Source organism: Hydra vulgaris, chromosome 06, assembly GCF_038396675.1.
Source record: "Hydra vulgaris chromosome 06, alternate assembly HydraT2T_AEP".
Lineage (NCBI taxonomy): Eukaryota > Metazoa > Cnidaria > Hydrozoa > Anthoathecata > Hydridae > Hydra > Hydra vulgaris.
In genome coordinates, this window is record NC_088925.1 from 32,407,242 (window position 1) to 32,434,663 (window position 27,422).

The 27,422-nt window shown below is 28.0% G+C and overlaps 1 long non-coding RNA gene across 5 annotated transcripts; it reads right to left on the reverse strand.

The window, feature by feature from the left end:
- Positions 1-2,217: 2,217 nt before the first annotated feature.
- Positions 2,218-23,654, reverse strand: LOC105846077 (uncharacterized). Of its 5 annotated transcripts, XR_010639111.1 has the most exons (6): positions 23,435-23,654; positions 22,078-22,233; positions 8,035-8,127; positions 7,463-7,636; positions 6,911-7,007; positions 2,218-2,286 (listed from the first exon to the last, which is right to left on the reverse strand). It is a non-coding gene; the product is annotated as an uncharacterized LOC105846077 (long non-coding RNA). The 5 variants fall into 5 exon arrangements; XR_010639113.1 differs by lacking the exon at positions 22,078-22,233 and having other exon boundaries at positions 23,435-23,637; XR_010639114.1 differs by lacking the exons at positions 22,078-22,233; positions 23,435-23,654 and adding an exon at positions 8,839-8,864.
- Between the last annotated feature and the right edge of the window lie 3,768 nt (positions 23,655-27,422).

Sequence of the window (27,422 nt, forward strand, 5' to 3'; positions counted from 1 at the left end):
ATCGTAAACTCTTAAAAAACTTTGATATTAAGTTGTAAAACTTTGTATTCGTATCTACTTAAAAAGTTAAAAATATTACCATTCATCTAGAGGCACTTCTTTTTCAACACCCTTTCAGGAAGAGGAGAGTAATGGACTCGGGTGGAGATTGTCCTACATGCATCAATAGCAGCCTTGATATCAAACCGTTTGTTGACAGTCCTTTTCAGGGCCACGTTAAGCTTGTAGTCAATGCACGCGATTGAACCACTTTCAAGATCAGCAATAGTCTCTAACTTTCTCATTGCAGCTTTCATATTTGAAGCTTGATCACACACAACAACCTGCTTCTTGACCATTTTAAGTGACTCAAAACTTTTAACCAAGTTGTCCAACTGAGTAGCAATGTTCTGACCAGTGTGCTTTCCCTGAAGGAATGGAACAACTCCAACAGTTACCTTTCGTAGAACAAACTCCTTGGTGATGTAATGAAGAGTCACCGCCACGAATGGATTGTTGTTGCGTGAGGTACAGATGTCAGTGCTGATTGCAACACTGTTGCAATGAGGAAGCTTCTTGTCAAACATGCTCTTCGTGGCCATCTGCAGATACCTATATAGAAGAGGTAACTTGAAGCGAGCCATTCAGGCACCACTTTTAACGTTAAACCTCGAGTCAAAGTGGGCAAGCAGTCTTTGGAACGAAATAGAGTCACGCATGAAAAAAGGCTGATTGTCAGTTCCGAGGTAAATCATGTGCTCCATGTCACCACAAAGTTGAGTGATGCTCTGAGTTATAAAATTTTGATTTCCAACTTTTTGCGGCTTCAAACATCGTTTTAATTAAGTTTTAACATCTTTTAAAGGTTTTCAAAGTCGATTAAAATTAAAGCTACAACCTTTTACTGCTTTCATAACCGTTTAATTGACTTTTTTCGAAGTTTAACGGATTTTAACTTAGTTTACTTTAGGAAACGGCTTCCAAAGTCGAACAAAAAATATACGATCTTGAAAACCGTAACTCGATTGCTTGATCTTCAATAAATATCAGGAGTGTATTTAGGAAATTAACTTTACTTTTTTTATTTAATAAATATGGTTATTTTTTCAAAATAAAGTTAAAACAATTTTAATTTTTTACTTTTGATAAAGAAAAAATTTTTCCAACTAATGTTGCAAATTTCAATAGAATAAACATATAATCAAGTAAAGTGAAAAACTTTCCAATCCTATCGTATTCCGTTTTAATTAAGTTAAAAAACCTCGAACTTTTTTTTTGAAAATTCAAAAACTTCGAGCTATATTTCGTTCTGATCAGGCGGAAACATTTTCGAATCATATTGTTTACCGTTTTAATATTTTTATATTATAATTCTAATAATCTTTTATAAACCATATTGAAACCAGGGCCGGCGCGAGTAGGTGTCAGATAATGAGGCAAAAATTTTGCTTAAAAATCTTTCCATTTTTCCACATTCTGCTTGACTTATTAGTTAACACGAGTAATTTTGCAACTTTCTGAATGATGAGATTAAAAAATAGTAAAATTTGAATATATTAACGAAATGTATGAAATGTATTTAATAATATCAATTAATATATAAATCGCACAAACATATTAAACTTAAAATAATTCAGGAAACAACTCACGCAACACAGTTTTCAAAATTTTTCTGCAAAAAATTAAACTTAATTAAAGTAAGGAGAAAAAGTTTTTTTTTGTTTCAGCAAACTTAAACTGTGTACTTAATATAAAAGATCTACTTTTAAACAATGTGTGAAAAGAATTGGTCCACTTTTCCTATAAGATCAAGATACACAAGAGAGCAAGAAAAATAATCTAACATTTTTTAAATTTTAAAATAAAAAATTGTACAAGATCACATTGCATATAAATTTAATTGTATAATATTACATTGCGTAATATTTCGTTATCATGAAGTTATTAGCTTAATTAATATGTAAATTTGTCCCTATTACTTTGCTGATGAAGTTCTGAAAGAATTTTGAACAAAGATACATTTTGTTTCTTTAATTTTCCCCCTTAACTAGTAAGAGTCAAACAATTCGCATTAATTTAGCACGCTTTATGACCATAAGATTAAAGTGATGCATTTTGCCTCATTTCTCTTTGCCCCATATTATTTCACTTTGCCCCAAGTTACCAGATATAAACAAATACGCATAACAACTTTTTAAGCACGTAAAAAAGCAAATCAACAATAACAAAAAACAAAAATTAAATACAAAATTATGCTATAATTCATTTATATTGTTGTTGAATATGAAGAGTTCTTCTTCTTCTCATCTAAACAACAAGTAATATAAAACTTATTGTCTTTTAAACAACAACTATTAAAAATAAATATGATATATTTCAATAGTAAGGTTATAATTTTTTATTAATTTTAGCTACCTGCAACCTAAATAGTTGTTTTGTTTACATTATAAAGTGCGTTAATAACGATGAGCGAAACATCGTCGGGTTTTGTTATTAATCTAAAGAATTCTTAGAAAAAAAACATTCAGCTTTTTAAAATAGTAGCAAGGGAAGTTGGGGCACAGTGGATTGGATTTCTTTATTTTTTAAATTGAGCAAAAGTTAAAATATGTATTTTATTTTTTTCATGGCGAAAGGATTGAGATATATGTCTCTTATGATAATAAATCACTAAAAACTAAATATTTGTTATCTAACGGTTCACAGAAAGGTTTAAAGTGAGTTGTGTTACGTTATTCCCTGTGCCCCTTTACTGGGGCAAAGTGAATCAATGAACACAGCTGTGAATTAATGATAGTGAATAGGGGCATAGCCAAATAACTATGAGGCTGAGGGAGTAAAGACACTGTACATTATAGTTTTGGCATACTTTTATTAACTAGATTATTATAAAATCGAAAAAATAGACATTTTGAAAATTGAGAAGAAAAAAAGAATTTTATTAATAACAAAACCTACAAAAATATTAAAAAATCAAAAAGTCATTCAAATATTATATTCATAACTTAAAACTAATAAATTTATTTTCATGTAGTTTGTTTGTTAAAATGTCAAAAAGAAAAAGTAAACTATTAAAAGGAAGCATAAATAATCCGAATAGAAAACTTCAACTTTTAAAATTATTTCAACCATGATCTCCATAAAAAAAATGAGGAAGGTAAGAAAATTTACTTTAATTAGTTAAAAATAAAAGTTACCTACCAAAAACCAATAGTCCAAAATTTTGTGGTAACAACTATAAATAAAGATGGCTGATATATGAGTACATAAATTGATCACACTATCAAGATGAAAAAAATTATAATCTTTGAGGAAATGTCTTTATTCACTGTGCCCCTCGATCCACTGTACCCCAACTTCCCCTACAATGTTACTACTGTTTTCAAATAGAAGACCAAGTGACAGTGTTTTTAAAATTTTTATGAAAAAACCTTTCGACGAGCCATATTTATCCCTCTAAACAGCTATGCAATAATGCGAATAAGTTATAAACATTCATCACGTTAAGCCTTACTAATAAGATTAAATGACTAGGTTTATTATTCATATAAACCTATGATATTCATATGGGTAATTCTGTATTCATATAAACCTATGATAACTCTAATATACACCTTTGTGTATATTACTTTTAAACTGCATATTACACACAATAAAAGTTAAAATATTTTAAATTAATAATATGAACGTAATACATATGGTATAATATATCAGATATGCATACAGTAATATATAGATGTCATGCATTGAATAAGTATATATAGTAAATTTGAATAATATATGTAATAATTTGGATACAGTATATTGAAAATATGGATATAGATCAATATTTATAAACAATATTGTAACAAGCTAAACCTTAATTTAAAACAAATTTTTCAAAGTATTTATCAATATGTTTCTATTTAAACATTACTTATTGTTACAAACTTTTATTTCACTTGCAATTGTTTTAAATATTTTTCTTTAAATCGCATATTTTTTCTTTTTCTTGTTTACAGATGAAGATGTTTGCAATATTGGTCATTAGTCAACTAAATAAAAGACAAAGACATAAGACAACTACCCAATGTGCACAGAGGTCCGTGAGACGTCTACACGATGTCTTGTGGACATCTCATGTCCAAAGGACGTCCTTAAGACGTCCGTTCTGTGCCCGCTGGGTAGCTAAAAGACAAAAGACATTATCAACTGAATAAAAGAAGAATTTAAAACTTCCAAAAGAAGAATTTAAAACTTCCTTAGGATATATGTTTCAATCTCAAACCTCATTTGATTTATATTCTAAAGCAGTATTACACACAATCTTCTAGCAGTATTTCAATGCATCGTCAGTTTCATGCAGATCTTACTTTGGTGGATGAAGATGGCGATGTCCAAATTTACTTTGCACGCTTTAAAATGCCAACTTTAAACTCGACAGTTTTTTTTCAGAAGAAAAAGAAAAATACTTTTTTTTCCTTTTATATTACACAGGGGCACGTGACCACAACCCTCCCCACTAATTTTTTTGTAAAGGACTATTTTTTTTTAAAGAAATTTCTAGATGTAGAGGACTTTTTTTTAAATTGACCTCCACTTTAAAACCCGTGTCGTCGGCCAAGTATTATACACACTAAAAATTAAAGGTAGAAATTTTTAGTTAAGGTAGGATATGTGATATACCCTTAGTAAGGTATAATTTTGTACCTTATAAGGTAGAAAATTATACCTTTAAGTTAGAAAATTGTATGACAAATAATTGTTTTTAATATAATTTTCTACCTTAAAAGGTAGAAAATTATACCTTACTAAGGGTATATCACATATCCTACCCTAAGGTAGAAAATTCTACCTTTTTTTTTAGTGTGTAAGCTCTTCATATATAAAACCTCAGTCAATCTACAAAATAATACATAACAACATAACCAACTAAATTTATATTTTAACTTTCGTTTTATACCACAAAAAGTTTTCATTAATTTATTAGTAACAAATAGACGACGATAAAATTTTGTAATGGCAGTTAATGCGAAAATCGACAACACAATTAGTGACAGTATTAATAGCTTAAAAAGCTACCATTTAAATAGTATTAGCTGCTAATTGTCAAATATGTGTATTTAAAAGTGTAAAATAAAAGAATAGAGATCTTAATGGTTTTGCATAAAATCATAGATATTAAAAGAATAATTAAATAATTACAACAGAATTTGTAACGTGACTCGGAGTTTCACGATTTACGCGATCATCATACGTTTACGTCTGATGACGAGGTGCTGTGACAATAAAACTGCATTTTGTAAAAATAGACCAAGGTTATGCGCAGAATTCAACGAAATCAATAAGAAAATATGTATTTTTTTTTTTAATGCCAAAATTTTCAAGGCCAAGGCCTCAATTTTTGGCCTTAAGGCCAGGCCAAAGTCAAGTCCAAGGCCAAGGACTAACAACTCTGATTTATTGCAAGAAAATATTAATTTTAGTTTTAAAAAAAACTATTTCACGTTATTATAACAATATTTTATTTTCAAATTTACCTTTAAAGTAAAGAATAAATTTACCTTTTTTACCTTTAAAGTAAAGAATAAATATTGCTTGCGAAATAAAAACTGTTTAAAAGAACCCTTTTGTCAAACAAAATTTTATCAATTTTGTATAGATTATCGAGCACCTTATCTCTGGAATAAAATTGTCCAACCTAATTTTAATTCATCTATCTCTTTTTCTGTTTTTAAAAACAAATTAAAGAATATTATTTTTTCAACGAATAACATATTGAAATAGTTTTGAGATTTTAACGATTTATTATTTCAAATGTTTTGAATTGTTATTTTGTCATAATCTATTTGTATTATTTTATATTATATTTATATTGTAATTTTTATATGGTTCTGGCGACAAGATCGTTATGATCTTCTTCCAGATTCCAAGTTTATATATTTATATATTACATATAAATCACGACATGTAAATAATGTAAACTAAAACTAAACTTAAAAAATAAAAAAAAATTGTAACGTAAAGAAATGTTGAACTTTGACTAAACTATTTTGGGATAAAATGACCATTTGATGCATGAGATATGACACTTGCAAATATAGCGCAGACTCCAAATATGTTATGTTATGCTCGTGTTAATTAAGTATGACTCCAAATAAAGTATGTTGATGCTCATGTTAATTGAGAATCTTTTCCAAAAAATTACGTTTTGTGAAGCCTGGGACAAAAAAAAAAAAAAATCACCCCTATTCCAAAATAATACTTTAATTCAAATTAAAAAACTAATTCTTTAAAAAAGATTATTTGATAAAATTTGAGACCTGTCAATAAACTTACCTTTACCCAGTAGGCACGGTACGTTTTTTAAACGTTCTTTAGACGTTTTTGTTAGGTTTAAACCTGATAAAAACGTCTAAAAAACGTTTTAAAAGCATACTATGCCCACTGGGTAGTACAAGTTAGTTAAAATATTTTGTTAGTTCATATCTCGTTTATCCAATGCCGCATTTGTAGCTATGACCCTCTAAGCATGAATAGTCATCGCCCTATTATTTTTAATAGAGTTAAATCAATACATATCAACAGTAAAAACTAATTATCTATTTTTTTTATAATTTATTGATTTAGAAATACGCTATAAAAGTAGTAATAAAAACGGTTCTTACAAAACGTAACAACAATTAAGTTATGTAACGTGAGTTTTTGCGCTTAGGTTTTTCTCTTAAAGACTCTTTTACCTTTCGTTGCTTAAAATCTTCGTGCTTTATTTTAAACTAATCATAGGAATAGTTTTGAAAAGCTCAAATAAATTCAAAATTAATTCTGATTATGGAATTAAAAAAAACTGTTTGACAAAATTTTTCAATGGAAGTTAAAAATAAAGCGTTTCTTTTTGGTTGGCGCCCCTAGGCAGTTGTTATTTGCAACTATTTCTACATAAAATACTTACTAATGTGCTTTTAATCATTTGTTAGGGTCTGCAATCGTAACATACTTCTTTTATTTTTCCAATAATTGTTTCTGCCAGCGTTTACAAGTTTGTATAACTAAAAAATTTTTGAAAATATAAAACAGCTTAAAAGTATAAATATAAGATTTTTTTTTTACTCCGATAAAAACTAATATCACGACCGGCGTTAGAGATTAACAATTTCCGAAATTTTTTGGTATGGACTTTTAATTTTCATGTCAATATAATACTATTCGGCTATCGCATTTTTTATAAAAAAAAAGTTTTCCATTTACTATGAAAGTTATCTTATTTCAACGGTAAACTTGGTTAGGCTTACTATCTTGCTTAGTATTATATTGTATTATATGTAGTATTGTCTTTGTACTCTGTCCTTTTTTCCGCTAAACAGCCTGAAACTTAGGAACGACCTAACGACCTAATGCCGACTTGTCTGTCATTAACTGTTAAATCGCTTTTTTGTAAAAAAAATTATTTTCTTTTTTTTACAAAAAAGTAGAAAAAATAATTTAAAGTAAACTTTTCTCTTACCGACTTGTAATCTCCTTCTCGTTTTCCTGTATGCACGCGATGAACTTGGCCTTGCAAAGTTAGACAACAAATGTTGTTGAACGACAATATGGAAACCAGAAACCAAAGAAGTATAATTTTACGCATTTTTGAATAAAAGAGCGATGATATTAGATGGTTTCACAAGATATAAAACTATAAACAAATTTGATATTTGCATAAAAAAAAAAATTAAACACACACATAAATATATATTTATATACGTATATATATATATATATATATATATATATATATATATATATATATATATATATATATATATATATATATATATATATATATATATATATATATATATATATATATATTTACATATACATACACATATATATATATATATACATATACATACATACATATATATATATATATATATATATATATATATATATATATATATATATATATATATATATATATATATATATGTATATATATATGTATGTATATGTATATATATGAAAACGATTGAAAGTATTATTACTATTATAAAGTACTACACTATTATAAAAGTTTAAAAATAAACTCACCAAATTTTCTTTTAAACAAATTTAATTTGGCGTTGTAACCGACTTTGGATACTGTGTGAAGAAGGTCTTCTTTGCAAAGTTACCAGGAAATAACTGTTAAATAAAATAAGAGCATTTTTAGTTTAAGATAAGGCGTTAAATGATAACAGATGTCAGATTCTTAAATTATTACATTCAACATAAAATATTAATGGCTATTAATCTTCTAACCATTTCTTCATTTGTAAGTTATAACTCAATAAACTTACTAATTAAGGATTGTTGAAATAGTTAAAATAATAAATTTACCGACCATGTTTTTATAATTAAGACGAAGATCTTTAAAAAACTTGATTTAATAGATAAATAAATATAAAAATAAAAAAATCTAACAAACAGAAGATACTAGAAATATCAAAAAAAGTTGTTTGAAATAAAAATGACTTTTAAATCTTTTTTTTTTTTAATTTTATTTTGAATTCTGTCACAAAGTTGATATCGCGGATTAAGGATTATAAAATCGAATGTTTATTCGAACTTATTTTAATTTTGTTAATGTTTTGTATTAATTCATTAATAGGATATCATTTCTTCAATAATTTTAATTTGATCAAAACAAAAGATTTCAGACTAAGGACGGAGAGAATATATAAAAATTTTAATGATTAATGTCCTATAAAAACTTTTATTGTACTGAAATCCTGTAAACAATTTCATGTCGCGTTTAAGTTTTTTAAAGCAATATATATATATATATATATATATATATATATATATATATATATATATATATATATATATATATATATATATAAACACACATACGATTTTGGATACTGCAATCAAATCCCTGATTCGATAAAAAAAGAACGTGCTTTTTGCCGCGCAATCTTGAAAAATTATTATGAATATTTGAAGCAGATATAGACTTTAAATTACGACTTTTACAAATGCGTCGAAAAAACGTTGTATTTTTTAACTTTGTGGCATGATTTCCGCGATACCGTTTAAAAAAGCTATTTATTTAAAACGCGCACAGTTTTAAATAAATAGCTTTTTTTGATGTTTTTTAAAAAAACATCAAAATCATCAAAAACATCAAAATCATCAAAATTAATGATGACCATGTTTTGACTTTTCACGTAAAAAAACCTTTTTTTTTCGTGAAAAGTCAAAACATGATCAGCATTAATTTGTTAAATGTATAATAAAAATTATTAGTTTCTTCTTTTTAACTTTTCTTTATCTCCTTGTGAGAAAATATTAATCATTCCTATATGACTGGCGACAAAAAAATCATAAGGGTTTAGGTTATATGCTTTTTAAACTTAGTTTATTTTACCATTGAATGCCATGACAGCTGAAATTGTCTCCTTAAACATATTAGACATTTAATATTTAAATATGATTTAATATTTCTTTGATAGGAAATAATAATGTGCTTATTTTATCAATATATTTATTCTATTGCTAATATTATAAAATAACAATAATGGCAATAGAAAAAGTTTGTTAAAGAGACTATTCTTCATTATTAAATGTCATTAGTAAAAACATTTGGTGTGTAAACCAACAATAAATAAAAAAATTAAACTTCGCTCAAGACATTTAATAAGTTCTGTCGGTTCAAACAATCATCTAATAGATACTGTCTGTAAAAGTAATTTTCATCTAAATGTTTCGTCTCATCAACTTTTTCTATAATATTTTTAATTTTTCTTGATCGATTCTTTTACCAAATTTTTTTATTTTTATTATTCTTTAATTATATAAAACATCTTTCAAGCTTACAAGAAACCGGCCACCATGTCTTTCAAGAGAGTCACTTTGGAAACAAGGAGTCAAAATAAAAGTCAAAGTCATTATTTAAAAGTTCTTCTATTAGAGATGCTTGGCATAAAAATGTCCTTTTTAAAGCTAAAGATGTTTGAGCTGATAAGGTAAAGTTTTCACAATTAGAAATTTTTGAACTTCTAAAACTTGAAAAGCGACTGTGCAATTGCACGCAGAAACTCTTTTCAAGTGGAAAAAAAAAGCTTTTTTTATCTTGAATCGCTGCTCTTCCAAGACTATTACTAAAACAAAATCGGTCTTTTGAGTTGGAGATTGTCCACCACACTTTGAAAAGATGCAGTAAGCTGGAAACATCTTTAGAATTTGGAAAATAAGATTTTATAGCATATAATGCAAGATTTTCTTTTAACCCAATTATAATTAAACATACAATTCTATAAAGTTCATTCTTATTATTGGTACTAATAAATTCTTCTACACAATACTCGGCACACTTTTGCAAATATATTTCATCAAATAAAACAACAATATCCTTTGATAAAGTATAATTTTCCAACTTTCAACGAATCAACTTTATCTTCTTTTATCTTGTTTAAAAGGGAAACTGAAGGTAAGGATAACTGTTCAAGAAGAATTTAATGAAAAATCTTAGGCCTAAAAAAATAAGCCAATAGAAATTAATAAAAATTTAGAACTTAATCAGTGCATTGGCAAGAATTCTTGGCTAATATTTTAAAATGGTACTTTATTTATCAAAGCGATTAGAAATTACAAGTTAAAGTCAGTGTTTTATGAAACAAGCTTTTACTTTTCCATTAATAATTAATTTTACGATACTAATAAAAATGACAGTATTGATAAAAATAAACTTACAGTAATAACATAAACATTGCAAAAGCAGTCGTAGAATATGGTTATTTCATAGATTTGTATGCATTATTATCTCCATCACTGACAACTGAACTACAAATGAAAGACGTATATCCATTCTTACTTGAGAAACCGATGAAACCATTTTTTCTAACTTGTCTACTCTACAAAGCCTACTTAACTCAGTTACAATTGATAATGGTGAGCAGGCCAGCCCAGAGGGGGGCACTGAGTACATTTTTCCTAGGCACAAGGACAAAGGGGGCACATGCAACCCTCAATAAAAGATTTTATTAAAATTTTTAAAAATCATAAAGATCTAAAAGACTCTTATTTCAATTAGAATTTATTACAACAGACTTCAAATATTTATTATTCTAAACTTTCGAAAAAGAAAAAAAAAAACGTTGTTTAATAACAATTATCACTAGATGAATATATTTTATTAAACATTTTATTTTATTCTATTGTAAACGTACATATATATTAATGCATACGCATTAGAAAATGTGTATGCATTAATATATATGTACGTTTATATTACTTTTATTTTAAATCAGTTAAAATATACTATAGTTTCACGTTCTTTTAAAGAGATTTTAAGCATTTTGCAAAATTTTTATGTATTTTAAAACTGATTATGTATGTATTTGCTTTTATATAAACACAGGCAATATGTCAACGGGGTTCGGTAATAAGACAGTTTATGTCTTCTTCTTACTCTGGCCTAAATTTACATATGTAGTATATATTTATTGTAAATTTATCAAAAGGCAAACTTAAAAAAAAAAAAAATAATAAAGATATTTTTATTGTGACTAGCAAGCAGACTGAATACATTTTTTTTGAAATCGATAATAGATAACTAGTTTTTAGCTGAATCATTTTGAATATATCTGCTTGTGAGTGTGATAATGAGTCTAGTACTACTGCAAATTACTAGAGGACATTGTGACTCCAGGTATAGCCTAATAGATGTATTACCTTGTTCATAATTGGATAATCATAATTTTAAAACGAGGTTTAAAGTAGCAAATAAATATATTGGTCGATTTTTATTGCAAAATTTATGCGAAACAAAAGGTTATTGGTACAAAAAGCGGCGTTGATCGCACCCACCAACCCCACATGCAGTATGGACTTGTAATATTTTGTGAACGTTTTAATAATGATGGTAATAATTGTCAAGTGAGAAAAAAAAAGGAAGATTATTTGCATAATTTTAAGCAAAAAATTTAGAACAAAATAAAAGATTTTTTTTTCCTGTTAGATATTTTGTAAGATTTTCAGAATTTTATAACAAGAAATGAAAATGAAATTTACGTTAAGTTAAACTGAAATTTCACAATTTTCCTTTTTTTTGCGTGGAAAGACTGATAAAAAAAACTGTAAAAACAGTTCTTTTTTAGACGGAACATGCTACCAACAGAGTTGATGAACCCTTAAGTCTAAGAAAGCCATCTTCCCCTTTAATTTTTTCATCGGTCTCTGAAGAAGAAGATAATCGGGTGAGTTTGGGACGCATTCTTATTTTATGAAAAACCTGCAGATAATAAAAACATATCACATTCTCAAATACTTTTTTTAATTAACGATCAAGAGGCGATTCAACTGGTTGATTAAGCATTTATAAACGACCCTACTTTGTGGAAGTGGGTTTTATCCAAAGTCAAACGCGATCTAGTGATACTAAATAAACCACCTCAAAATCCGGCACTTTTTCCTAGAGATTCGACAAACAAAAAAGTTTCTGCCTTCGTTTTTTACAAAACTTCTCTCAACGAGGAGAAGATTAACAGAGACTGGCTTATATAGAGTGGAATTGCAAAAAAACTTTAGTTTGTTTTCTCTGCTCTATTTTCGGACAAAAGCATAATTTTGGCTTTAGATTTCAGTCTTTCCTCTAGGTGTGATATGGCGGAATAAAAGGTAATTGGCGAAAGCTAGAAGAAAAGATTAAAAGCCACCAGTGTAATGTTCAACACAGAAATCACTACATTGTCTAGAAATCAGCCTTTGAAGCCTTGAAAAATCAGACCGGGATTGATTCAGAACTTGAAAAGTCAATAAGAAATGAGGTATCTTAATGGTATTAAATTGTACGCTGCGTCCTGGATCTCACTTTCCATTTAGTTTCGAGAAATCTAACTTTTTAAGGTGTGTTAACAGTTTATGTTCATAAAATAATTTTAATGTTTCTAGGAGTATTAATCTATATGTAATCTTTATTTAAATGTTATGTTCATGTTTGTTTAAGGTCATCAAAAATGCTGATCGAGTACAATAATGGTATTTTTTCAGCCACCCTTGAGCAGTTGGGGAAATAAATAAGACACTTCAGTCCCATCTAGAAGAAGCTTCTCGACACCAAAAAAAACAAACAGGAATGCAAGCACGCTATTTGAACAGGAGAACTCAAAATGAGTTCATTATAGCATGTGGTGAAACTGATTTCGTTGTTATTATTAAAGAGATCCACAAAGCCATTTATTTTTCCATTATTGTTGATGAGACACCAGAGGTGTCTCATACGGAACAAATCACTTTCGTTCTTCAATTTTTCCGCCTTGATTTTGAAAATCAATGGACAGTAAAAGAGCGATTTCTGAAAGTAGATAATCTGGAGAAAAATTGATTGCATGCCATCATTCTCGAGAAAAATCCACAAGTTTTGTTGATCCCTTGCAGTTCTCATAGTCTCAATCTAGTTGGTGTTCATTCTGCAGAATCCTCTACCATAGTCAAGAACTATTTTGGCAACATCCAATTGTTGTATAACCTTTTTAGTGGTAGCCTCATTCGCTGAAAAATTTTGACTGAGGCCACATTTTTTACCTTGTTTGGGACAACACTTTCCATCTTATTTGGACGTTTGATGAAGGGCAATCCCTTCCCCAAACGTCCCAAAACTAGATGAAGTGCGCGCATAGAGACTGTCCTGTCATTGTCGAAACGACCAAAAGAAATACTGAAGTCCTTGAAACTTCTTGAAGAAAATGATTTAGAAGATCATCAACTGACTTTAGTTAAAGCATTCAAAAAGTGGATTCAATTATTTAAATTCATTGTCTTGACTTCTTTCTGGTTCAAGGCTCTTATGTGTCAACGATGTGTGTCTCCTTCTTCAATCAGAAAGTGTTTCTTTGGATGATGAGACAAAGTCTTTAAAGACTCTAATCAATGATCTTGACCGAATACGTTCTTCTTGGCCTTAAATCCTCTGAGAAGCAAAACTGGTTGTATCTGGGTTAGCTTCTTTTAGGTTTCAAAATTATTTTGGTCAAAAGAGAAATGGACAAGGAAATGGAAAACACTTTACGGCGAGTCGATGAACACAGCACACTTCCACAAAGACAAATCAAAGGCTTTTGAGGTGAACGTAATTACTGTTGCTCTTGGCACGCTTCTCCAGCAGATAAGATACAGAATAGACACAGCTCAAAAGATGACGGATATGTTTTCGTTCATATGGTGTTCTCCATTTACTTAGAGTGATGATGACTTAGTCAGAAAAAAACATGCAAAGTCCTGGCAAATCTCTACGCAAATGATGTAAAAGAAGAGGAATTGAAGAAATCCGTCATCTAGATGTTCTGACGCAATCAAATACTTTTGGACAAATAGAATCTCTTTCTTCTATCAATTTGTTCAACAGAATCTACCAGAAAGGTCTTAAGTCAATATTTCCTTTGACCTGTATTTTGCTTCCCATTTTTAATACAAACCCGATTTCAGTGGCTGAAGGAGAGCGCTATTTCAGTAAGCTTGCACTTAACAAATCCAAATTGGAATTAACAATCACTGAAGAACGCCTTACTTGCCTAATGGTGATTTTAATTGAAAACAACTTTGCCAAGACTTTATCGTACGAAAACGTCATCTCTAGTTTCGCAAAGAAGAAATCCCGCACAGTGAAATTCCGCACAGTGATATGACCAATGATCTATATTATAACTGGATAGCGCATCTCCTTAGAAAATAGCGTAATTTTTGAAGCCAAAATATTTTCGCCAGCGCCATATTGGAAACGCTGAAATATTATTTAGTTAAAATATTGTAAGGTGAACAAGCTATTTCTTTATTTTGGTGGATATTATTTTTCCTTCTAATTTTATTCCTTCAAACACTAAAAAAAGAAAAAAATGGACCATCAAAATACACAATCAAGAATGGAGTCCAAGTAGTAGCAGTTTGGTATGTTCTGATCATTTTTTAGAAAAAGATATCAACAGAACTGAACAAACTGTTAGGTTAAGGGAAAATTCTTTTCCTAAAAGATTTAAAAAATTACCTGACCACTTAAAAAAGGTATATAATCAATTATGTTTTTATATACTCTACAGGTTTGTTCAATATGTACCTTTTAGTTCTTAGTTACCCTATGCAGTGTGCTAGAGGGTTTATAACACAACTGTATGGTAAGAAGCTAAAACATATAATAACCATTTCGCTATTGCATGCTTTAGTTTTATAAATGCTGCATGAACTATTAGCTAAGCTCTGTGAGTAAACACAACTTAGATGTTCCTTCAAGTTTGATATCAAATTTGAAAATTTTATAAATATATATATATATATATATATATATATATATATATATATATATATATATATATATATATACATATATATATATATATATATATATATATATATATATATATATATATATATATATATATATATATATATATATATATATATATATATAAATATATATATATAGGTACCTTCATTCGCGTCCGTTAAATATCCGTTTTTTATTTTGACATCGCTTTCAAAAAGTTTCCGGTTTTTTTATGTTTTTCAAATTACACTATATACATGAGGGAAAGAGTTTTAAAAAGCTAGCAAAAAAGGAACTGTTAAATTTGTTTATATTATTTCGATTTAAGTAAAGGTTAAACTTGATCATAATGCTAATTTTTTTTTTTAATTTCGAGTTTTTCATTGTTAACGAATCTTGCAAAAGGTAATTTTCATATGAAAAATTTATTATACAAATGCTCCTAAATGAAACTAACATGCTCAAATAAATTATTTATAGATCTTTCATTTGATATATAATAATCAATATGTGAAAATCTCCTTCATTTTTAAAAATGTTGCATACAGTTGCTCACGACAAAATGACTTATCTTCGATAGCGCGATTTTGTTTTACAATTCTTTGTCTCTTTTTATTGCTAATTTTTTTCTTAATTTTAGATGGACAACAAGACTGCAGAAGATATTTGCCTTTTAATTAACTCATATAAATGGTAATCCAAGCTTGTGTTAAATGGTAACATTTACAGCATTTTTTATAAAAATAAATTCAGGTTATTAAAAACCTGTCTGAAACTATAAAAACTGAAAATTGAACCTAAAGATACATCTGATTTAAAGATATTCACTAACAATATAAGACACTTGCATAAAACGATAAAAATCTTCAAAAGAAACCCTACCCAGTCATGCACTGCTATTGCTAATATTTGGCAACAGCCATTTAAATATGAAAGAAAAATAAATAGATCCAATGTAAATATTCACCTAATCACTAGTGATTTAAATACAGAGCCTGGCGTAGCTTGTCAATCAAGGGAAATTTCAATAGATAAACCAAAAATTAAAGCTCAATCACATGAACATAAATTTTCATCCTGTTCTAGCAAAATGTCTCCTACCTCTAGTAATCTTACCTCTCCTACTTTAACTATTGCCTCAGACGCAACACAGAGAATAAAATGCAATTTATGCAAAATTTAAAAAAAAGGATTACGTAATTTACAAGAAAAGAAGAGAAAATTGGCAGTTTGTTTGTTAAGAAGTTCAATAACCCAAAACAAACATGCAAGCAAAAGACTTAAAAGACAATGTTTTTCAATAAATTTGTGAAAATTAAAGTATTCAAACGAAAAAAGAAAAAATAGAATTCAGCAGAATAAGTTCCATACTCCAAAATGTATAAAGTTGAGAATTCTTAGAATAAGTAGAACAAAGTTGCAACAAAGAGTTAAAAAGATAGAAAGGAAACACCAAATTCAAAGAATTACAGGAACAGATAAAAAAAAAAGAGCGTGAAAACAAACAACTTGTAGAACAAAATCATTATTTAACTAGTATTATTTTAGAAAAAAAAGGAGATAATAGGCTAATTATAGAAACCAAAAAACTAAAAACATATGATCTACCCATAAGAAAATGTGTTTATGCTGCAATTGTTAACAATGTGCCAGTGGAAAGTGACTCATTTTTGTTGGAAAAAATTTCTGAAACATTACACAACACAGAACTACAGGAAACAATTGTGAATGTGCAACATTGGTGTTCGACGCGACCACCATTTTAGACAAACATGTCAATGCGTTTCATATCAATACCTATCCTCCACAGAGATCTTATTCCTTATCAACTGCTAAACTTGCTAGGGGTACAGGATTTGACTGTGCTACTCATATAGTTAGTGTGTTAAAAGAACTTGCTAATACATTTGCAGAGTTCAAAAAAATGCCAGCAATAAAAGTTTTAGACATATTCACTCATAAAATCAAAAGTTGTCTGTCAGACAGAGTACCTGTTAATAGTTTTGTGAGAAACATGCTTCAGGAGGAAATGGACATTGAATTAATACAACTACACTGCAATGTTCATCAACTGGAAACTATCGCTTTAGAGTCATTATAAGCTCTTAGAACAATAGATAACGAGATGAAGCTAAAACCAGCTAAAGTAACTGATGGGATTGCTGTAACAGTCCTCAAAGATATTTCAAAGCTAAGGTAATGGATATTTTTTATATGTATAACTTTATAAAATTTTCAATAATAGTTTTAAAAACTTTTTTTGTTTGTTTGTTGTTTTACAAATTGTTTTGAAAATATGAAATAGTAACTATTTTTTTCTGAAAATCAGGTATAGTTTCAAAGAAGATCCTGCTTCATTCAAAAGCCATCTTAAAAAAAAACAATGTTGCTCCAGGGCTATTCCTTCGATATGTTGGTAATAGATTTCATGTCTTGTTCCATATGGCAGGGATTGCTGTTACACAAAAAAAACTTAAACAAAACTTTCTTGAAAGGTACATATTTTTAAGATGAATAATAAGTTTAATAGAATTCCATTACAATTTTGTACTATACTTGAATTTTTTTTCTTTCTGTTATTTCAGCAACACTATAAATAAAATTTGCAAACTTTTACTTCAAGACATAAGTAAGGATATGACACTTGAACAATTGCAAGGATTGGGCCAAATAGGTAAAATAATTACTGGGCCATGGATGAGTCTGGTTTATAAAAATGCAACAGGAAAGAGTAATATTGAGTTGGTAAGTTTTTAATAAAAGTAATAAAGGAATTTAAAACATGTATAAAAATTTCATCTTTTTTTGTTAGGGGGACATTTTCCAGAAAGCAATAAAGAAATTATCCAACTTTAAAAGTAATCCAGAATCAATTCTTTAAACAGATGTGAATGTATTTAGTCAAATATTGAATATTAAAGAAGCAACTAGAGAAGGATGTTAAAAAAGCAATAGCTGGAATTGCAAAAATAACTCTTTTTATTAATATTGATGAAAAACAAAAACAATTTTTAGCTATAATTTTAAAGAATGGAACGTTGATAGGGCAGTTTATAAGCCATATATTGGAGCTTGATGATGGAAATATATATTTATTTTTTGGTAGGATTATTAATCAAAAGTTAGCAACAAAGAAAACATTATATACATGCACAATAGGATATTGGAAAGTCAATGAAGATGAAGCTGAAGATATTGACATAAGCCAGGAAGGAGTTGTAGCAGATTTAATACTTAAAGACCAGGAATTTATTTAAAACTTTCATTATTATATTATGTCCTATTGTCAAAGACGTCTTTTTTGAAAATTTTGTATACAAATTTTTTATTTAATTTTTATTTTTTTAAATTTTCTATAGTAACTAAGAGCTGACACATGATTATTTTACATTTTAGGTAATGTAAAATAAAAGAAAGAACAGACACATGACTTAAGGCTTTCTGAAAACTCTAAATATAATGATGTTCATTTATATGTCAAATAAAAATGATTTGCAAAAACTTGTGATAATTAAAACTTGGGAAAATACCTAAAAAAGTTAGCATCCCTGTCTCTGTTGGCTTAACTAACTGTTAAGCCAACGAGTAATTAATTTTTTATCTTAAACTAAATTTAAATTCATGAACAGCTTTCAAATTTAATCTAAACATCTTTTAATGCTCGAAAGATATGACCATGTGATATTTACAACCCCTCGTTTAGGGCTGGGTGGAAACTTCACTTGGCCATAATTTAAAAAAAATAAAAGATTATTAAGTGAATTTGAAGCCTGTTGATGAATTTAAATTAAGTATTGTATTTACTCAATCCCGTCACATATTTAAATAAAGTTTTTTTCATGGTATATTGTGACTTTCTTATGAACTATATTTTAAAGTCCACCTTTTGAATTGCTAATCTTTTGGGGTGTTTTTGTTCCCAGGCTCCAATCACAATTTTTTTTTTCATAAATTTTTTTTACATTCTCATTTGATACTGAGAATGTAAAAAAATTTTGAACAAACTTAAATTTATGACAAATTATGACAATTTTTAAATAAAATGACTTAAATAGAATTTTACTTGTTTTTAAAATGGGCCAAAGCAACCCCCTTTATATACATATATTTTTTTTTATTAATCTAATTATTATGAAGTGGGATATAATAAACATTTTTTATTATATATGTCATGGTACATTGTGAATATCTTATGCGCAATATTTTAAAGTCCACTTTTTGAAGACGTTATCCTGTGTATCTTTGTTAAGATGTCCACTATATTTTCTCCACCTTCAAAACGGCATATCTTTTTTTCTAGTTAACCTAGGATAATTAATTTAGTATTAAAAATAGTCATTTAATATTCTCTTTATAATAGAATTAATTTGGTTTAGAAAATAAAAGTTTAAATTTTTTATGAAGATACCTATATATATATATATATATATAGTTTTTTTTTTTTTCAATATTAGAAAATGAAAGAGAGAAAAGTTCCTGTTAATAGATCAACTTTTGAAAATTCTGAAAAAAGTGATGTTGAAACTAGTGTTATACCTATCTGCATGAAAGTTGGCTCCCCCAAAAAAATATATAATTGCAGTTTAACTAAAAAAAAACAGATCCTAGAAACAAGATAATTATGTCTTTGAAAAAGAAGGTAAAAGCAGAGCAGTAAAAATCTCGAAGAATGAAAAAAAGATAACATCTCTTAAATCAGTTGTAAAAATATTAAGCCAAAAACAAAAAATATCATTAAATTGTGAAGAAATGCTATTAAAAGCATCTTCAGAAGTTCCTCAAGTTTTAACCAGAAGAATGATTATGCATAAAAATCATGGTAAAGGATTTAAATATTCAGAAGAAATCAAATCCTTTGCACTTGCCCTGTAGTTTTATTTAAGTAAAGCTTATGATTATGTGCAAAAAATATTTAATTTTAATTTACCAATCAAGCACAAATTAGGAAATGGTATGGAAAAGTTTCAGCAGAACCAGGCTTTACAAAGTTAGTGTTTACAGCAATTAAATACAAGGTTATAGAAGCTGAAAAGTTAGGATCTAAAGTCATTTGCTCACTTATGTTAGATGAAATGGCTATCAAAAAACACATATCATGGGATGGAAAAGCATTTAAGGGGTATGTTAATCTTGGGAACGGCATACAAGATGACCAGTTGCAAAAGATCACCATCACCAGTTGCAAAAGATGTCCTAGTTCTCATGGCTGTCAGTATAAATAGTTCATGGAAAGTTCCATGTGGATATTTTTTTATAGATGGATTAAATGGTGCCGAACTAGCAAACATTGTAAATTTATGTAGTAAACGATTGACAGATGTTGGTGTTGAAGTCATATCACTAACATGTGATGGACCCTCATGTCACATTTTCATGTTATCAAACCTTGGTGTTTCAATTGATGCTTTAAAAATGAACACTTTTTTCAATCATCCTCTCAACTCTGATAAAAAAGTTTATACTCTCCTTAATATTTGTCAAATGCTTAAGCTAATTTGGAATTGCTTTGCAGATAGTGATGTTTTGTTTGATAGCGAAAACAATGCAATGTTGTGGAAATATATAGTTTATCTTCAAAAACTGCAAGAAGATGAAGGATTTTGCATAGGAAATGAATTAAGACTAGCGCATATTAATTGGAGGCAACAAAAATTGAAAGTTAATCTTGCTGCTCAGGCAATTAGTTCAAGTGTAGCTAATGCAATAGAGTTCTGTTGCAAAGACCTTAAATTAGTGCAGTTTTAAGGAAGTGATGCAACAGTTAAATTTATTAGAATATTTGATAGATTGTTTGATATTTTAATCTTCAAGAAATCCCTTTTCTAAAGGTCATAAATCTGCACTAAAAATGAGTAATAAGCATATATGGGATAAATTTTTTGATGAAGCATATGATTATATTTCAAACTTAAAAGACTCATCTCATATATTGTTGCATACGACAAGAAGAAAAACATAGTTTTTATTATAGGTTCATTGGATTTTTAATAGCTATAAAAAGTATTAAGCAGGTTAAAATATTTTGTAAAGTTATATTTATATCTGAAAATTGTAAAGTTATATATATTGTATGTATTATATAAATATATATATATATGTACATATATATATATATATATATATATATATATATATATATATATATATATATATATATATATATACATTTATATATATATATATATATATATATATATATATATATATATATATATATAGAGAGAGAGAGAGAGAGAGAGAGGAGAGAGAGAGAGAGAGAGAGAGAGAGAGAGAGAGAGAGAGAGAGAGAGATTATCTATAAGAATCATAAAGATTACCTATGACTAATGAGAATCATTAAGATTATCTATAAGAATCATAAAATCATAAAGATTACCTATAAATAGTGAGAATCATTAAGATTTGCTATAACGAATGAGAATCATAATGATTAGCTATAAGAATTATTAAAATTAATAAATTTAAGTGTAACCGTAACCGTAACCCTAACCCTAAGAAATACAATATGTATATATATATATATATATATATATATGTGTATATATATATATATATATATATGTATATATATATATATATATATATATATATATATATATATATATATATTTACATATATATATATATATGTACATATATATATATATATATATATATATATATATATATATATATATATATATATATATATATATATATATATATATATATATATATATATGTACATATATATATATATATGTACATATATATATATATATGTACATATATATATATATATATATATATATATATATATATATATATATATATATATATAGATATTTTATTACCTTGTTGAAATTCCTGAAGCACCTTTGAAATATATTCTAACATATAAGTTAAGTCAAGAGAATCTGGAGTTGTTTTTTGGTTCAATATGAGGATCAGGAGGATTTAATAATAACCCAACAGTGCAACAATTTACTGCAGCATTTAAACGACTTTTACTGAAATTATAAACCAATATAAACAACTTTAATGAAATCTGCCAAAAGCTTTAATGAAATCTCGCAAAAGATAAACTAGTAGCAAACTAAATTTTTTTCCTAATTTTTGCTTTCAGCAATATTTCTAGTGTAAATACATTTTTAAAAACAAAACCATAATGAACTCAAACTTTAGATTGCTTGGCAATTGGATGCACACAATATACACGATAAAAGGCACACAAAAGCATTGATAAAGTACGTTTACATCGGAGCCATATTGAAGGAGGATCAGGAAATTGTGAAAAATTACAAGCAGAAAATATTTTAAATGTCTTTTATGATTCAGTTACGATAAATAACAGCAGTTTGGATATTACATCAGTAAACATAATCAAAAAGTCTGACTTATCTGAAAGAACATCTAAGACTACTGATCATTATTATTCTTTTATTACTAATATTTCATTGCTAACTGAGTATAAAAAAGCAGCTGTTGCTTATATATTTGGCTTCGTTGTTAAAATGGCAAAAAAGAAAATATTTTGTATGTTATGTTGTGATGCACTTGGTTCTAAAAAACATTTTCCAGAATCCAATTTTCTTAAAGTAAAGGACAATGGTGGTCTTATGAAACCAACAAAAGATGTTATTACTGTTTGTGAAGAAACTAAAAAAAAAATTACAAGAATGCTAGCAACAATCCTGGAAAACTGCCACAGTCCAAAAATATCCCAGAAGTTATATCTATTTGAGTTTTAGAAAGTTTAAGATTTGTTATATTTAGAGACTTGCATGAACATATGTTTGATACTGGTATTAATGAAAACCATGTTTTTAAATTAATCAAAATAATTTCTCAATGTTATTGCTAAGTCAGACTTAATGATCTGGGAAAACAAGCCACTGAGAAAATGTCACGGAAAAATATTAGAAAAACATTAAGTAAATTGGTATTATTTAATCATCAATAACTACAACTTTTACAAACACAAAACTATCTTATATCATAAATAGTAAAGTAATATATATATATATATATATATATATATATATATATATATATATATATATATATATATATATATATATATATATATATATATATATATATATATATATATATATATATATATATATATAATATATTATTAACAACAATAAATAGAATGCTGTTTAACTTATATATTTTAGAAAAAAGGTGGAGAGATTATTTACTTACTTTTAGGAGTATTATATTTTCAACTTGTACTTTAATCATAATTTTTGAATATCAACATAAGAATCTAGATAATTTGTCTAAATAATACGATCATTCGTTAGACATTTTACAACAGATTTTTACTATTTTGTTGATATTGTCTTTTTTTCCTTTTTATTTTAGGTACTTTCAATCCTTTTCTTTTCTTCTTCTTTCTTTTGGTTTCTTTTCTCAGAATTTCAAGCGCATCATAACAAATCGTGGGTTCTCACAATATGGCCGCCAAAATATTTTTTCCGCTTCAATTTCGATATAAGAGATGCCCTATCCAGTTATAATATAAATCAGTAGATATGACTAGCTTTCGTAATTAACATTTTCTTGATGAAATATTCCATTCATTTTAAATTGTATTTTCTTTTTATCATATATAGCCTAGTTCAAATATAGAGCGTTTATGTGCAGCGATAGTTAATACAAAAATAATTTTTGTTTTTATTAAATTGTAATGTGATTGTAGACATACGGACGATAAACAGTGAAATTCATGCTTAATTCAATATACCTAGGAATCCAAAGTTTGGGGCACCAAAAATTGACCCTAGTTTCAGTTGAAAAAAGATTATCAAAAGTTATTCTCGATCAGCAATGACAACAAATGTCTTTCTGGATTACAATAATTTTCAATTGAACATCAGCTGGCTAAGCATTGACTTTAATGAAATCTCGCAAAAGCTTTAATGAAATCTCGCAAAAGCTTTAATGAAATCTCGCAAAAGCTTTAATGAAATCTCCCAAAAGCTTTAATGAAATCTCCCAAAAGCTTTAATGAAATCTCCCAAAAGCTTTAATGAAATCTCGCAGAAGCTTTAATGAAATCTCCCAAAAGCTTGAATGAAATCTCCCAAAAGCTTTAATGAAATCTCCCAAAAGCTTTAATGAAATCTCGCAAAAGATTTGTATAAACTAGTAGCAAACTAAATTTTTTTCCTAATTTTTGCTTTCAGCAATATTTCTAGTGTAAATACATTTTTAAAAACAAAACCATAATGAACTCAAACTTTAGATTGCTTGGCATTTGGATGCACACAATATACACGATAAAAGGCTCACAAAAGCATCGATAAAGTACGTTTACCACAAGTGCAATCCAAAAAAATAAACTAAAGTAAACTCAGTAAGCTCAAACTTTAGATCACATAGCAATTAGATATACGTAATATTTATGATAAAAGACACACAAAAGCATAAATAAAATTTGTTTACCATAAGTTCAATCCAAGAAAAAAAAATTCTTAATGTAAGAGGTTAATGTACTCTAGGGTGCTCCAAATTTTTTTTCTCAAAATTACTTTGCTCCCCGGGTGTTTTCCTATTCCTTTCAGTATTTAAAGTGAAAAAAATCATACTTTAGGATTTTAAAATAATTCTAAGCCTTGCCACCATGACAAAAATGTTTGTCACATTGTTTAACATTGAAAAAGTACCGTAAGATTGGGTGGCTTTGGCCCATTTTGCACCTTAATGTCTATTGCATGAAAGCCGCAAAAGTTATTTTCTCAAACACTAAGTACTATTAGAAGTACATAGAAAGGACAGTTAGAACTATCTGTCTCCCATTTAAAAATTATTTACCTGAAGTATCTTTTGGGTGGTTTAAATAGTGGGCTAAAGTCACCCTGTGTGTTAGGGTGACTTTGGCCCAACCCTGTAAAAAGGGACTAAAGAAAGCAAAACAACAATAAAAACAACAATATTTAACCAAAGAAAAAAAATATACAAAAATAAAGTGACAAAAAAAGAATTAGTAACAAAGTTCTTGTATACAGTAAATAAAATATAGGTACAAACTAAACAAGTATAGGTACTAAGTAAACAAAACAGTTTAGGTATAAAGTAAACAAAAATGACTAAAATGTTATAAAAAATTTAGTGAAAAAGTTCTGGAACTGAATAAATTCCTCTTTTCAAAATTTTCTTTGGTTCCTCAATAAAATCGACTATTTCAGGCTGGGGAAAAAAAGTTGCACTGCTGGTAGTGACCATTTCCAGTTAAGTCCATTTTTTTTCAAAATAGTAATTTCTACTCCATTTTATCAACTGCAGAAAAAAAAAATTCGAAAGTTACTTTAAAATTAATCAATAGTTATTACATTAAATAATAATAGTTATTAAAATAATTAGTTATAAAGTTTACTAATTGATTAGCTAAATATAAATAATTCAAAATAAATAAACAAACCTGTCCAGGATTTAACTCTCCATTGCATTTAACAGTTACAAAACAATTCTCAACAAGATTTAACAATTTCTCCTTTTTACAAACATTTTTTGTTTTATCAATATTTTGAAAGTTCTTTTTGCCTAATGCTGAATGATCTAAAGATTCTGTATGACTTTCTAAGACTAAACTTACATCCGCAAAAATTAGATTAGAAGTCTCAGTAGTTCCAGTATTTGTACTTGGACCAGCAAAGTCAATGTTGTTGGTCTCAATTGTATTTATAATACTGATAGGTGCAACATTATTTGAATTTAATCTATTATTTTCATTTATAACACAAGATGATATATCTGTTGAACATAAGCTTTTACCTGGGACAGCACATACTTTACGTCGCTTTGGTTTTTTAGAACCATTTGAGAGATCATCCAGTGACTTACATAAATGATCTAAAAATGATTGGCTTACTAAATTAGTAGTTGAGTCTAAACCTACATTACAACATGGTAGTCGTAAAAACACTTAAGACTTGTCTAATGGAAAAATTCCCATTATCATTCCCATGTTCATTTAAGTTGGTAGTTAAACGGTCTAAAAGTCTAGGAAATTCATCTTTAGGAAGAGAAGCAACTCTCCTTCCTTTTCCTTTCTCCTTCCATTCACATAATATTTTGCGCCAGTTAATTTTCATAGGTCTAAAGTAGGCAACATCTAATGGCTGCGTGAGATGTGTAGAGCTTGCTTGTAATGCCACAAATCCTATGTTATTGCTTTGACACGCATCCAGTACTGCAATGCTCAAATGTGAAGATACGTTATCACCTATAATCACACTTCTTCCTTGAGCCTTCTTAAGTCTTGGAAGAAGAAAAGAGAAAAACCAGTCCTCAAAACATGTTGAGTCAAACCAACCACTTTTTGATCTGTTATAACGTGCTTTTGGTGGCCCATGTTCCACCCATGTATTCCATAATGACTCAGCTTTGTAAACAACATAAGGTGGTAGCAATTCACCATTAGCATTGCCACAAAACATTACAGAAAACGAGATCTTTGTAGAATTAATTATGCGTTCAGGATACTTACATCCACGCTTTATTAATACATTTTTTTTTAACTGGATCATCACTGAGATTGGTTTCATCATAATTCCATATATTATCAGGTGATATATTACTTATTTCATTTGATAGATTTATAAAGTAGTTATCAATCACAGTCGTTCCTATTTCTGCTCTCTTTCGCTTTATGTTGCTTGCAAATCTTACTGTGAGTTCTGGATTTCTTTTTAAAAAAGATCGAATCTAATCGCCGCCTGGAAAATTATTTTTGAAATGAGGTATAACGACGCCTTTTTTCTCTAAATACCCTTTTACTATGCATCTTAGATCATATTTATCAACAGGAAAACCAAACTCAGATGATTTTATTGCATATCACGGTGCATAGGAACATACTCTAAGACCTTGCAACACATCCCCAGAGATTTTATTTTTGATTATCATTAGAAAACATTTCCTCATTCAAAAAATGTAAACGACAACTTTTTTTAGTGGGGGCCTGGGGAGAAAACACACATTTTAGGGCAGTGCCCAGGAATTTTGTTGTTCAAGATAGGTAGTTAATAAGCATGGGGCATACTCAAGTATGTTGATACTGGTAGCAAATGAGGATGACTTGCAAAAAATTAAGGTAATTGAAGCTAAACCAACCCCGCCCCGATCCCTAACTGCCCCCTTCCAAGAACTACGTCTCCTTTAATCGTAAATTTTTTTTTTTTGTTTT